Source organism: Neoarius graeffei, chromosome 13 (genome assembly GCF_027579695.1).
Source record: "Neoarius graeffei isolate fNeoGra1 chromosome 13, fNeoGra1.pri, whole genome shotgun sequence".
NCBI lineage: Eukaryota > Metazoa > Chordata > Actinopteri > Siluriformes > Ariidae > Neoarius > Neoarius graeffei.
Window position 1 is genome coordinate 70,238,097 of NC_083581.1, and position 15,534 is coordinate 70,253,630.

General features: G+C 41.7%; 1 protein-coding gene across 12 annotated transcripts in view; it reads right to left on the bottom strand.

Moving 5' to 3' along the window:
• Nucleotides 1-15,534, bottom strand: part of scn8aa (sodium channel, voltage gated, type VIII, alpha subunit a) — a 170,902-nt gene that overhangs the window by 85,930 nt on the left and 69,438 nt on the right. The gene's annotated exons all lie outside the window — the stretch shown is intronic.

A 15,534-nucleotide genomic window follows, 5' to 3' on the forward strand; every position in this document is an offset into this window, starting at 1 on the left:
CATAGCCGTGAGTTCTACAGTCAATTGTTTATGATTCAACTTCAAGTATCTAAGTGACCGATCACGGACAGTCAAGATTTTTTTCAACCACATTTCTTCCACAAACTTGACGGTAAACTGTCACTTCCTGGAAACCACTATTCTTCCAGGTTTTAATAATGCTTTAAGTTCTTAACCCAATTCCAGTAATTTCAGCAATTTCCTTCGTTATTTTATTTGCTTGATTCAGGCCAATAATTTGACCTTCTGAAATATAGTAACATCTTTTCCACAACCACAGGATATATCTTCTGATATGGCCGTTCAAGAAATGAGAATCTACTCACTGCATCAGTGAGGGTTAAAAAATTGTTGCCAGCTGAAACATACTAATCACTGCAGTAACCCCTGACTAGGTCATCGCTTGTTTACCGCAATGCATTACGGGTGATACCCAGGGTCAGCTCCACTATACTGTTTACTTTCGCCTTTGTTAAACACTGCATTGTTCTGTTTAACCAGTTTTAACCATGCCACCTAAAGTGAATTGCTGTGTGCCTTACTGTGTCTCCACAACAAAGAGAACACCTAATTTGAGCTTTTATCAGCTGTCAGTCGAGGAGAAGAGAAGAAAGAAATGGATAAGTTTCATCTGCAATGAAAACTTTCAAACTGAATCAAAATGGACAAGTGTTTGTAGCTTACATTTCTCTGGTGGGAAAAAGACGTACTTACACTGTGACTCAGCGATATTTCCATGGTCTGCGGAACGGCCTTCGGTTATAGAAGATTATAACAATCGACAGTGTTCATCGTCTGAAATTAGTGATATTTCAAAGCCTGTAAAAACAAAGAAGCATTCTTCGGCCTTTGCCTCAAAACATACCGAAGCATTCGGCAGCCAAACAAGCTTGTCGGACCGATAAAACTCCCAAACCACGAAGGGTTCTCTTTTGGGTATGTACCGTACAGTGCTCAGTGTAAATGAGTACACCCCCTTTGAAAAGTAACATTTTAAACAATATCTCAATGAACACAAGCAATTTCCAAAATATTGACAAGACAAAGTTTAATATAACATCTGTTTAACTTATAACATTAAAGTAAGGTTAATAATATAAACTTAGATTACACATTTTTCAGTTTTACTCAAATTAGGGTGGTGCAAAAATGAGTACACCCCACAACAAAAACTACTACATCTAGTACTTTGTATGGCCTCCATGATTTTTAATGACAGCACCAAGTCTTCTAGGCATGGAATGAACAAGTTGGCAACATTTTGCAACATCAATCTTTTTCCATTCTTCAACAATGACCTCTTTTAGTGACTGGATGCTGGATGGAGAGTGATGCTCAACTTGTCTCTTCAGAATTCCCCATAGATGTTCGATTGGGTTCAGATCAGGAGACATACTTGGCCACTGACTCACTTTCACCCTGTTCTTCTTCAGAAATCCAACAGTGGCCTTAGATGTGCGTTTAGTCATGTTGGAAAAGTGCACGACGACCAAGGGCATGGAGTGATGGTAGCATTTTCTCTTTCAGTATAGAGCAATACATCTGTGAATTCATGATGCCATCAATGAAATGCAGCTCCCCGACACCAGCAGCACTCATGCAGCCCCACATAAGGACACTGCCACCACCATGTTTCACTGTAGGCACCATGCATTTTTCTTTGTATTCCTCACCTTTGCGACGCCATACAGTTTTGAAGCCATCAGGTCCAAAAACATTTATCTTGGTCTCATCACTCCAGAGTATAGAGTCCCAGTAGTCTTCATCTTTGTCAGCATGGGCCCTGGCAAACTCTAGGCGGGCTTTTTTGTGCCTGGGCTTTAAGAGAGGCTTCTTTCGTGGACGGCATCCATGCATGCCATTCCTCTGCAGTGTACGCCGTATTGTGTCACAGGAAATAGTCACCCCAGTTTGGCTTTCTACTTCTTTAGATAACTGCAGTGAACTTGCATGCCGATTTTCAACCCTTCTCATCAGAAGACGCTCCTGTCGAGGTGTTAACTTCCGTGGACGACCTGGACGTCTCTGTGAGATGGTTGCAGTTCCATCTTTCTTAAATTTTTGTACCACTTTTGCTTATCAGTATTCTGACTGATAAGTAAAGCTTTGCTGATCTTCTTGTAGCCTTCACCTTTGTGGTGGAAAGAAATTATTTTCATTGGGGAATTCTGAAGAGACAAGTTGAGCATCACTCTCCATCCAGCATCCAGTCACTAAAAGAGGTCGTTGTTGAAGAATGGAAAAAGATTGATGTTGCAAAATGTCACCAACTTGTTCATTCCATGCCTAGAAGACTTGGTGCAGTCATTAAAAATCATGGAGGCCATACAAAGTACTAGATGTAGCAGTTTTTGTTGTGGGGTGTACTCATTTTTGCACCACCCTAATTTGAGTAAAACTGAAAAATGTGTAATCTAAGTTATATTATTAACCTTACTTTCACATTATAAGTTAAACAGATGTTATATTAAACTTTGTCTTGTCAACATTTTGGAAATTATTTGTGTTCATTGAGATATTGTTTAAAATGTTATTTTTCAAAAGGGGTGTACTCATTTATGTTGAGCACTGTATAATGTTCAGTGTATCTCACTAACGGCGTTTACTGAAGTAAATGCATTTAGACTACGTTCAGACTGCACCCTGAGACGACCCCTATCCGATTTTTTTGCCCATATGCGACCTGTATCCGATTTGTTATTGACAATCTGAACGACACAGATCCGATTTTTTCACATGCGACCCAGGCTGCTTGGATATGTGGTCCTAAATCCGATGCATATCCGATATTTTCGCATGCGACTGCAGTCTGACCGGACAGGTCGCATTCATGCGACCTACACGTCATCAACAAGAGACAAATGTCACTATTCTGCGTTGGCTAATCCCGCCTCTTTGGTGGAAAACAACAACATTTATACAGTTTTCAGAATTTAAATAGACTTTTATAGAATTGATTAAGCTAATGGTGGATTTGGTAGGGACCTGGATGTTTATCTGTTAGCCTGATTAAATAAAACAGTTTCTATAACTGATTTATAACTTAAACCATCCTGTATTACAAGATTATAAGATTGTTCTGGAAATTTCCAGTAATTTGACACCTTCGGTCTCATTAGTCTGCTGCCCACATTAATCAGATTATTGTGTGAGTTCCGCCGCCGCCACAAAAACCACATCGCCAGGTCTCGCCTCATCTCCATCGCAAACTGCACTGGTGTTTATGCACCTTGAGCCAGCGCTGAGAGAAGTTGCAGAATTCAGCTGGCTATAAACAATCTAAATAAATATTTATAAAAATGTAGAAAAAGTTTATTAATATGACGAAATAAATATGTGCAAATTATTAAGCCTGGATTAAGAGTTTGGTAATACACCGGCCGTATCCCAAATGACTGCCTACTGAAGCTTGAGTGCACTATATAGAGTTTAAAAATCCATTACTGCCTAGTAACATGTAGTGCACTTATATAGAAATTAGAGAGACATTTAGGAGTCAACCCTCGTTACCAGGCTACACGTTTTCATTTCAGTTCAGAAACAAAAACACACACGAGACCTCACACTTTAACACTAACCAGATAATTAAACAAAAAAAAATCATTAAACATGAAGAGTGCGCTTTTTTTTGTTTACGTATTACGTAGATGTGCTTATTACGTGTCAATTTGCGCATGCGGGACACTTTTGGGTTGTTTTCCGTTCATATTGGAGATCGCATACAAGTCTCATAGAATTGGTAATGTGAACAGCCTAACAAAAAAATCGGATTTCACAACAAATCGGATATGGGTCGTTTCAGGTTGCAGTCTGAACGTAGTGTTATACTGAACATGACATGGCAGATCAGCGGGTTTCCAAAGATTTTTTTTTGTAATCTTTCCTGATATCAAGTTTTATTTAATTAATCACTCATTTATAAAATGTTTTGATAAGACATTCTGAGATTTGATGATGTTGTACAGTGTGGTCAACTCGGTCAACCTCTAGGTTGTATGAATTCTTGTCACTTGCGTCTTACCTTCTCACCAAGCTTGATTAGGATTCCGATTTTCCTCCTGTAAACCCTCGACATGTTATCCACCTCTTTAAATCACTAATTTCATTGTCTTCCGCAACAGAGCACAGCAAAATCGCTCCTCTCACATTACTCTCACGTAAAATTACCCCAACATCCGCTATATTGCCCAACTACCGACCCCGGCTATCCACCATAATGCATTGTGATAAACAAGTGATGACAAAGTTATGCTTGGGGGCTATTATCCAATCAAAGGCTCTTCAATATTTGCTCATTTAAACCCAAATGGTCACTTTTTTGGCCAGGCTGTGTATTAGGGTGCATCAGTTGCCCCCTAAAAATGAAAAGTTCCTCCGATCATGATGTATTTTTGTTTTTGTGTTCCTTTTGGTAAGAAAACACACTGGGTGAAATATTTTGACAAAATTCAAAAGTTTAATGGTGGCACCAGGAGCTCAAAGTTATGGAAAAAGCTGCTATTTTATGACTTTTATGACAAAATTTCGATCACTTTTCATGAAACATTATGGCACCTTACAGAGTATATCAAATATCTTAGATACACATTTTTAGTACATATTCTAAATATATTATCAAGCACAGTTTGAGTTTTAGCTGTTCATTGAATCATTGCTCAACTACTTTTAAACAATACAAATGTATTATGAATCACATTAATGCTTCTCAATCCCTTGCAAAGGTTCTTAACATGATCTCTGGGTCACAAGAAATTAATAAATGGAGTCCAACATTGTGATTCAAACCTTACGCGAAAACATAAAATAAGCGTTTTTTGGCAAAAAATGAACCTCATGGTGCCGCCATTAGACTTTTGAATATGGTCAAAAAATTTCACAGGATGTCTTTATTGGTGAAAAGGAACACCCAAACAAAAATGCATCAGATTTTATGAAAGTGAGGGCAATGCACCCTACTGTGTATATACACATGTATACGGTAAGATCAGTGAAATCTGCAGCTAATAAGTGGGCTGTAACAGTCAGTGCGTTTACATGCACATCCAAATCGAGCTGCTGTCGGTAATCGAGCAAAGGGTCCCAGCAGGGGTGCCAGAGAAATCCAATCCTACATGCACACAAGGAAATCGAGCTATTGTGTGAGGTACATTGTGCACCCGAGCCACAGGTGGCGCTACACGCCCCATCGTGTTGGTACACTTCCGGTTGTCGTCATGAAGAAGAGCTATTCAAGAGTGTAAACAAAGTTATCAGTTCCGTGTTCTCCATTGCGTGTTTTTCTCCCGTCCATGAATTTTAATATATTCAACTCCTTAAGCTGAATGAGCATGAACTCTGTCTCCTCATTGCTCCGGAAGTGCATGTTTCTGCTCGCCATTTTCTCTTCTTCGTTTGTTCCTCCTGACCTCTTCTGCTGCTCGCTACTACTGTTGTCATGCCGACCGAGGCTGTCGTGTTACCCGCTTGTGGTCTTGTCACTCGTCACTTCCGGAAGGGGCAGTGCTGAAGTAAGTAGCTCGACTACGTAGCTCGATAGGGTTTACATGCACTAAGTAGCTCGGCAAAAATCGCATAATCTAGGTCGTGTAGCTCGATTACGAGAAATCCAGTTCGGTTCAATTTCAGCCTAGCTAAGGTGTTTCCATGGCATTTAGAACTTTGATTTCAGTCGAGCAACGGCAGAAATTTGATTTTCTCTATGTGCATGTAAACACAAATGAATAAAGATGCAGCATTTAATAAATCATTCTACTAGAGGACTCAGGCACAGAAGAAAAAACACTTTGAGCTCAGATGACTGCCATGAGGTCATTTAAACAACTGTTCCCATCACATCCACCTCAAAAACCTTCCCTCTAATAAATAAAATACATGAATTATTGAGGTTCTGACGTAGTTTCCTATGCATCCAGGCATTCCAGACGTTCAAAACTGAAACTCTGAACGATAACAAAAGAAAAGACTGGATAACAGCCGCATCATTAGAAGGTGAGTGGGTGTAAATATAGCCCCGTGCCATGCAGAGAAGCAGGGGGTCGCCAACAAGCATGACATGAAAGTGAGCGAATATTAAAAACCTAGATTCAAAGCTCTGACCAAAAATAGGGTATGCTATGTGCTCCCATCTGGGAGTCATTTCTCATCAGCCTGCCTGCGCTGTAATCCGCAGGTTAATATTTCATGCCTCTTCCCGGCTGCTTCTGTATTCTAAAGTGTTTCAGCCATTACAGAGCAGCCGACAACGTTCCACTCAGCACCACCACTAAACACACAGAGATACCGAAGCTCAGACTCACTGTTACATCTAATCCAATTTCGAGTGTTTCATAGCACTATTTAAGGAGTATTACTGTACATTCACTCTCTGAGTAGACAAAGGAAACTGAACCCATGTGGTGTTTGACCAGCATAGAAATATGCATGAAATAAAAATTGCACATTTATATTTTATGTCAAAACTTTTTTTTAAATGAATTGCATATTTCTGCTAAAATTGAAAATAATAAAAGAAGAACAAACATGATAAGGTATTGTCAAGTCAAGTTTATTTGTATAGCGCTTTTAAGAATAGACATTGTCGCAAAGCAGCTTTACAGAATTTGAATGACTTTAAACATGAGCTAATTTTATCCCTAATCTATCCCCAATGAGCAAGCCTGTGGCAACGGTGGCAAGGAAAAACTCCATCAGACGACATTAGGAAGAAACCTCAAGAGGAACCGGACTCAAAAGGGAACCCATCCTCATTTGGGTGATAACAGACAACGTGATTATAACATTGTGACGGCGTGTCCATTACTACAGTTGAGTATGTGCTCTGACTGCTATACCAATGAGCCTGGCTCTTTGATGTTGTGGTCAGGGTGCAGGTTTAGCACCCTGTAGACCTGGGTTCAAGGCAGGGCAAGGTGACTGTTCTCTTGCTATGGTACAGATGGTACCAGAAGTGGGATGGCTTACTGGGAGGCCATTGGTGGTGTGCCCTGTGGTGAGCTGTATGAGGGACCCCCAGGATAGGTGGCCCCTGGGTGAGGGACCCCAGAGATGGGTGAAGCATGAGTGTGTGGGGCACCCTGGTGACCTGGGTTCAAGGCATGGCAAGGGGTGACTGTTCTCTCGCTTTGCTTTCACTGGTGTCAGAAGTGGGATGGCTTGCCGGGAGGACATTGGAGGTGTGCCCTGTATGTGAGCTGTACGAGGGACCCCCAGGATAGGTGGCCCCTGGGTGAGGGACCCCAGAGATGGGTGAAGCATGAGTGTGTGGGGCACCCTGGTACCAGAAGTGGGATGGCTTGCTGGAAGGCCATTGGAGGTGTACCCTGTGTGTGAGCTCTACAAAGGACCCCCAGGATAGTTGGCCCCTGGGTGAGGGACCCCAGAGATGGGTGAAGCATGAGTGTGTGGGGCACCCTGGTATGGGAGAAGTGTGGCTGGGGGGAGGTGAAGTGCACGGGTGCTCCTCCTGAAGGGGAGGGCAGTGTGAGGTGCAGGTTTGTATCCTGTAAACCTGGGTTCAAGGCAGGATAAGGTGACTGTTCTCTTGCTTTGCTACAGGTATTATAAGAAAATAACTAATGACAGATTGGTATGAAGAAGTGGAGTTACTGTTACCACCCAGAACTTGATTAGTTTCCAATATCAGCATTTCCCAATGTGTTTTATCTCACTTATACCACAACCATGATTATAATTTTTATGTACACTACCGTTCAAAAGTTTGGGGTCACTTTGAAATGTCCTTATTTTTGAAAGAAAAGCACTGTTCTTTTCAATGAAGATCACTTTAAACTAATCAGAAATCCACTCTATACATTGCTAATGTGGTAAATGACTATTCTAGCTGCAAATGTCTGGTTTTTGGTGCAATATCTCCATAGGTGTATAGAGGCCCATTTCCAGCAACTCTCACTCCAGTGTTCTAATGGTACAATGTGTTTGCTCATTGCCTCAGAAGGCTAATGGATGATTAGAAAACCCTTGTACAATCATGTTAGCACAGCTGAAAACAGTTTAGCTCTTTAGAGAAGCTATAAAACTGACCTTCCTTTGAGCAGATTGAGTTTCTGGAGCATCACATTTGTGGGGTCGATTAAATGCTCAAAATGGCCAGAAAAATGTCTTGACTATATTTTCTATTCATTTTACAACTTATGGTGGTAAATAAAAGTGTGACTTTTCACTAAATTGTCACTAAATTGTCTGGGTGACCCCAAACTTTTGAACGGTAGTGTATTAAACAATGATGTGTCAAACTTTTTTTCCATTTATAGAAGAAGAAGCCTTTGTCACATGTACACTCAAGCACAGTGAAATTCTTCCTCTGCATTTAACCCATCTGAAGCAGTGAACACATACGATACACACAGAGCAGTGGGCAGCTATGCTACATCACCCGGGGAGCAGTTAGGGGTTAGGTATCTTGCTCAAGGGCACTTCAGCCATGAAACAGAGGGAGAGGAAAGTGTTGTTCATTCACTCAACTCCTCTCACATTTTTCCTGTCAGTCCCAGGAATCGAACCAGCAACGATTTGAGCCCAAGGATGCTTCTCTAACCTTCAGGCCATGGCTGCCCAGCCATATTATTATAGTTAATAATGTCATGGAACAACCACAAATGAAAGAAGAAAAAGAAGTCCAATAAATGTAGCTTGGTATATTACAGAGAAACCACAAAACACCCTGTCTATGGGGCACCAAAAGGTTTGTATTTAACCTTTTTATGGGTGTCATTTTTTTCATGATTTAGCACAATATTCCTACATTTAGAGAGAAATTCATGCAAAAGGAAAAAAAAAAAAACAGTGCTCCATTTCCTCATATTATTTTTCCGTATAAAAAGGACTTGAAAACTAGCCTGGCAAGCCAGACTAAATGTGAATATTTAGTCTGGCCTCGATCCGTAGACATTTCCGACGGGTGTGGGAGGAACAAACCGCTGTCTTTCAAACTGTCTCTGTGCGTATAGGCCAACGCTCTGACCAATCAGCGCAACAGTGACTGTGACGTAGTCAGAGCGACAGAAAGCAGTGGGGGAGGCCTTGAAATAAATATTTTTTCAAAATGAGTATTAATTAATAAACAGGTTCTAGATATTAAGAAGTTTGGAGATAATGACCACAAGTTTGGAGTCTGTACCACATACTTAACATACACTTATTTTTTTCAAGTGTTTTTCAAGGGTTTGCTTAAACTGTTTTTGAGAGTTTTTATTTAGTGGTGTTTGGTGAAATAATTTCCCTTAAATTTAAAATAACGGGAAAATAAGAAACAATCAAAAAGTAGTGTTTCAAAGCTGTTTATTAATTCTTCGTACTGCACAAACTAGCCCCATCCTTTTGGCTGCAAGCGGAGCCAGCTGGTAGATCAGACTTTTGCCATAGCCGGTCGGCAAAACAGTGAAAATGTCCTTCTTGAAAAGGAATGAGCGGAGAGCCTCTTCCTGCTCATGTTTCAACGAAAACTCCAAGGCTAATTCTTCTAAAACTGATTCCAAAGCGGAGTCAAACGCGCGCTGTTCACTAGCCATAGCCATCTTTCCTGTTGCGCTTTCTCCAGCGTCGCGCAGCTTTGTCTTCACTCCTGCAAAAGCCCGCCCAAAGAATCCAAACAAAAACCTTGCGTTGTGATTGGCGGGCACGATTTGATGCCCGGGGTGTTTTTGTTTATATGGTGCGAGGCTAGACCCACTCGCTAGGCAAAAATATTTTTGGCCGCTAGGCGGGTGGGTCTAGTTTACTAGGCTACTTGAAAACTGCTCATTATTTGTAAATGTAAATAATGTTTTTATATGTAAATTGTAAATGTAAATGCTAAATATAAACATAAACATAAAAGATAAATGTAAATGCAAATGTTTAATTCAAATGTTAAATGTAAATGTTATATCTAATTATAAATGAAGAACTTAAATATTTTGTTGATATGTGGAATGACCCCACCCTTTTGGAGTGTGCTTCACTGAGAAAGCATGGTGGTGGTAGGGTTAGCAGGTTAAAACCATACTGTACAACACAGCCGGTGTAAAGAGCGAGTCCTTGGGTGGCAGTGTTATTTGTTTGGCTATCAAGACGCTCATTTGGGATCCTGATGTCATCAGTACAAATCCGTTAAATCCTGAAATTAGTCTCTGTACAGACGTACAGAAGTAGAGATGTGGGTACACAGTGCACGGCTCGAAATTCGCGGTGGTCCGGTCACCCGAGGCGACTTAATTTGTCATCTGGCGGGTAATTCCTGTCACTAGCCAGCCCGGCTGGCTAGTTGAAAATAAAAAATATATATGAAGCGAAGATTCAGACTAGGGCTGTGCGATATATCGAATACTCGATATATCTCCGAAAATTCTGTGTGAGATACATAAAATTATTATATCGTAACTATCGAGTATTTTATGGTCATCTGCCGACTTGCGTTTGTTTCGTGTTTGCTGCATTTGTTTAAAACATTTTCCGGTGGTTTTCTCCCTGTCCCTCAGGCAGCAACGTGAGAGGCTGCCTAAGGGTAAAAAAAACAATAACGTCACACACTTGCCAACCAATCCTGGGCGACATCAGGTGCTGAAAGGAACTTGCGGGAAGATTTTCTAGTTTTGGTTTACAGCGCTGACTCAGTTCGTGCAATCGCTGGTGTTGCATAGGCTACCGTGTAAGCTCTGTCAATTTCAGCGACAGATTAAAAATGGAAGCGGACGAATTGGTTCCTAAAAGAACTAGTAAGGGGTCAGTCATCTGGCTTTTTTTTTTTTTTGATATCATGAGGAGGACGTGTAACAGCAAATGCCAATTTGTAAAGTGTGCAAAAAAAACCTGTCATCACGAAAGGCAGCAGCACTACAAATATGTTCCATCACCTGAAAACTCACCCAGTACAGTATGAAGAGTCTCTTAAACTCTGAACTACTTGCCCACGAGCTAAAACCCCCCCACAAGCTAGACAAATGACCATAGCGGCCTCGTTCTCCAAAGCCACCCCATATGAGAAAACGAGTCAGAGATGGAGAGCTATAACGGATGCAATCACTAACGTCATTGCCAAAGACATGATCCCGATTAATATAGTGGAAAAACCAGGCTTCCAAAAAGGACTACATTCCATCGGAGGCATTGATGTGTGCAAGGCGATGTTTCTCTTTCTGATGGGGTAAGTTTATTAATCTAAGGTTGTGTGGTTATTTTTGCATGTAACGGAGAGTGTTGTGGTTTGGTTACATGAAACTAGCGTTGTGTTAGTTGTGTTATCATCGTGCTATCTTTCTTTCTTACGGTGTGAGTAATTTTTCAACCACAAAATGTTAAAGTATACTTTAGGACTTATTTTTGTACTTCTTAATTGTTTTGGGCATACTTTGCATGGAAGGAAAATTGACATGGTGATCTTTGTTTACATGAAAGTAGCATCGTGCTAGCTAGTAGGGGGTAGGGCTTTCCTTAATGTCATGCAAATGAGCACCATTATGTGCCCGCCCTGCACCCAGAGTAGCTGAGAAGGAAAACTATTGGCCCTTTTCCACTACCCTTTTTCAGCTCACTTCAGCTCGCTTCAGCTCACTTCAGCCCGACATGGCTCGCGTTTCGACTACCAAAGAACAGTACGATTCGGCTCGCTTCAGCCCTGCTTAGCCCCTAAAACTCGCACGGTTTTGGAGTGGGGCTGAAGCGAGCCAAAGCGAGCCGAGTGAGGCTGGGGGCGTGAGCAGACACTCCCCTGTGCACTGATTGGTGAGGAGGAGTGTCCTCACATGCCCACACACGCTCCGTGAGCACGCTGGGATCTGTAAACACCGTAAACCCGGAAGAAGAAGAATTACGAATTACGAGAATTTCTGAAGCCTTACGTGCCTCGCCTCATCTATACGCTCTTGCCAGTATCTGTTGGCGTTGTCGGTGACAACAAGCCACAGAACCAAGACCAGCAACACTAACGACTCCATGTCCTTCCATGTTTATTGTTTACTATTCGGGTCGTGAGACTACCGCTTAAAAGCTCACTGATGTCACTGTTTGCACTGCTTAACGACATCACGTGACGTCCACCCACTTTCGCTAACTCCACCCAATGTATCCACCCACTCCCAGCCAGCACGGTTCAGCGTGGTTGTAGTCGAAATGCAACTCCAACAGCCCCGCTCAGCTCGACTCAGCCCGACTCAGCACAGCACGGCTCAGCCCAACTCAGCCGCGTTGGTAGTGGAAAAGCGGTATTTGAGGGTGATTTTCTCCCTTCCCTGTTTTAAGAGGTATGCACTTTCAAAAGGCCACACATTCTTCAAATATTGTCAGATCTCCACATGGAAGGCATCACTGGAAAGCTTAGAAACTGTACTTTCTGAATCTGTCAATAACTCAAAATGCCCCCGGGCAGACATGTGTCCCTGGATTCCGTGATCTGACGCTTACTAAACACACTCGATCCCAAATACGAGTTGCCTGGTCACAGACATTTTACAGAGAAGGCAACACCGGAATTATACACATCTGAAAGGCAGAGCCAGAAAACATTCAGTTCAAAAGTGTGCAAAGAGAAAAATGATGTTTTGCAGATCTCTCTCTTCTCTCCCTCAATCTCTCTCTCTCTATTGTGAATGTTCCAGTGGTTCTCAGTAGTCAGGTTAATAGCTTGGAGATCTACCTCTATTTTTTAAAATAATTTAATGAAAGAGCACTTTTCTTATTTAGGCTAAATGTCTTTCTCAGTGTTGAGCTTCCACTTTATCGATTTGAGCTCTGAGCAGCTCTGTATTGTGTTGCCCCTTTGTTGCAATTTTCAAGATTGTTTTTGCAGTTTGTGCTACATCTTTGTTGAATAAAAATAGTCTTATTTCAACTCAATTGTGATTAATCACGAACTTGAAATATGTTGTTGAAAACCACCTGTAAAGTTAACCAAGAATGTTATTTAATCTGCAGCGATTGTAGTGAAAACAGTAAAGAATAAAAGTGAGATTTCATTGGGTCCTTTAGAGGAGATTTCAATATATCATATATCGTGAAATGGAGAAAATGTATCGGGATATTCATTTTTTCCCATATCGCGCAGCCCTAACTCAGACACACCATCAACTAAAGCCGCCACATATTAAGCGTGTGCCGTGTCTGTGTTAATCGATGTGTTTATCGGCAGGACGGAAAATACCGAAGAATTCCGAATCACATCGTGTACGAGTCAGGCTGTCGGTTTTTTCACTACTGCGCATGCATATAACGCATCTCGTTGAATATCGCGGTAATCATGTTATCAAATTCAATAGATGTGGCCACTTTATCGCCCATTTAAACACGTGTTTTTGTTGTTTACATCTACATCTGCCAAAGCTACTTTGTGATGTGGAATTTTCTGAAAGGTGTACAGAAACCGCCAGAGACGGGGACAAAGCAACCTCGGTCTGAAGAGGAGAAAAAGGCCGCCGATAAAGCGTATGAGAAGGAGAAACGACAAAGGACTTATAAGCAAACGTAGGAGCAGGGTAGGCCTTGGCTGCGATACGATTTTTATGGAATAATTAATTTTTTTCAAGTTGATTCCTAGTCAATATGAAGCTCCTAATGCTTTCTCTCTCATAAATGGTTAAATACAGAAAGCATCTCATCTCATTATCTCTAGCCGCTTTATCCTGTTCTACAGGGTCGCAGGCAAGCTGGAGCCTATCCCAGCTGACTACGGGCGAAAGGCGGGGTACACCCTGGACAAGTCGCCAGGTCATCACAGGGCTGACACATAGACACAGACAACCATTCACACTCACATTCACACCTACGGTCAATTTAGAGTCACCAGTTAACCTAACCTGCATGTCTTTGGACTGTGAGGGAAACCGGAGCACCCGGAGGAAACCCACACGGACACGGGGAGAACATGCAAACTCCGCACGGAAAGGCCCTCGCCGGCCACGGGGCTCGAACCCAGACCTTCTTGCTGTGAGGCGACAGTGCTAACCACTACACCACTGTGCTGCCCCTTCATGCATATTTACAAGAGAAAAACATACCAACGGACTTCGAAAAACTGGAAAAGAGAGTGTATATGTCAGAGGCGAAGCATTACTATTAGAGCTGGGACTTGAGCTCAGCCAAAACTTAGCCAGACACACCAAAAAAGCAACAGGGCAAAGGATTTTGCAAGGGATTAGCGGTAGGTTGCCAGGTTGCTCCATTGTGTGTAGCTGTCAATGTTAATTTTAAAAGTAAGTAAATTACACAGGGAAATGAATACTTAAGTCTGAGTGAAGAATACTGTAGCGAGAGTATGTGCAAGAAGAGTCTGGAGACATAAATCTTAGTTTCTCGGTTGTTAGTCTGTGCTACTTGCTCTCGATAGCACTGGCTTGACTGCTTTATTAGCATTCGCTAACACTACTGATGAATGCTACACTGGCTGGAAGGTGACTTCACTGTTGTGCTGACAGCGCCGACTCGGGGTTAAGCTAGCATTGGCCTTTGAGAATGCTGATATGTTTGGGCTTTCTCTGAAGGCCTAGAAGGCCCTCATGGTTCCCCTCTGTTTACAAGAGAAAAACATACCAACGGACTTCAAAAAACTGGAAAAGAGAGTGTGTATGTCAGAGGTGAAGCATTACTATTAGAGCTGGGACTTGAGCTCAGCTAAAACTTAGCCAGGCACACCAAAAAAGCAACAGGGCAAAGGATTTTGTAAGGGATTAGCGGCAGGCTGCCAGGTCACTCCGTTGTGTGTAGCTGTCGATGTTGATTTTAAAAGTAAGTAAGTAAATTACACAGGGAAATGAATACTTAAATCTGAGTGAAAAATACTGTAGCGAGAGTACGTGGAAGAAGAGTCTGGAGACATAAATCTTGGTTTCTCGGTCGTTAGCCTGTGCTACTTGCTCTCGATAGCACTGGCTTGACTACTTTATTAGCATTCGCTAACACTACTGATGAATGTTACACCGGCTGGAAGGTGACTTCACTGCTGCACTGACGGTGCTGACTCGCAGGTAAGCTAACATTGGCCTTCGAGAATGCTGATACGTTTGGGCTTTCTCTGAAGGCCTAGAAGGCCCTCATGGTTCCCGTCTGTTTACAAGAGAAAAACATACCAACGGACATCGAAAAACTGGAAAAGAGTGTGTGTATGTATAATAATATTGGCTGCCTTTTTTGTGGTATATCAGATATATTCCATTCAGCTACTCATCTTTGACTCATTCAGTATCATTCTAGCTGAATGGAATATATCTGATATACCACAGAATAACCATTTATTCCAATGTAGTTTTCAATATTGCAATTGAACAAGCATTGCTCGACATGGGATTCGAACCAGATTATCGAGGTTATATTTGTGATAGAAAGCTCAACAAATATGTGCTAGCCTGGGTACAGTGAGTAGCCTCATAGATCGGTGATTGCTGGTTTGATTCTCAGCTCAGGTCAGCATGTGCTGAGTTCGATTTTATTCCAGGACTCTATCAAATCATGCAGGCTGTACAAAAAAAAAAAACGCATAAACACAACTCAGTTCATTCACATAGAACCAATATACACATTTTAAATCTGGTAAAATCAATGTTTTTTTTC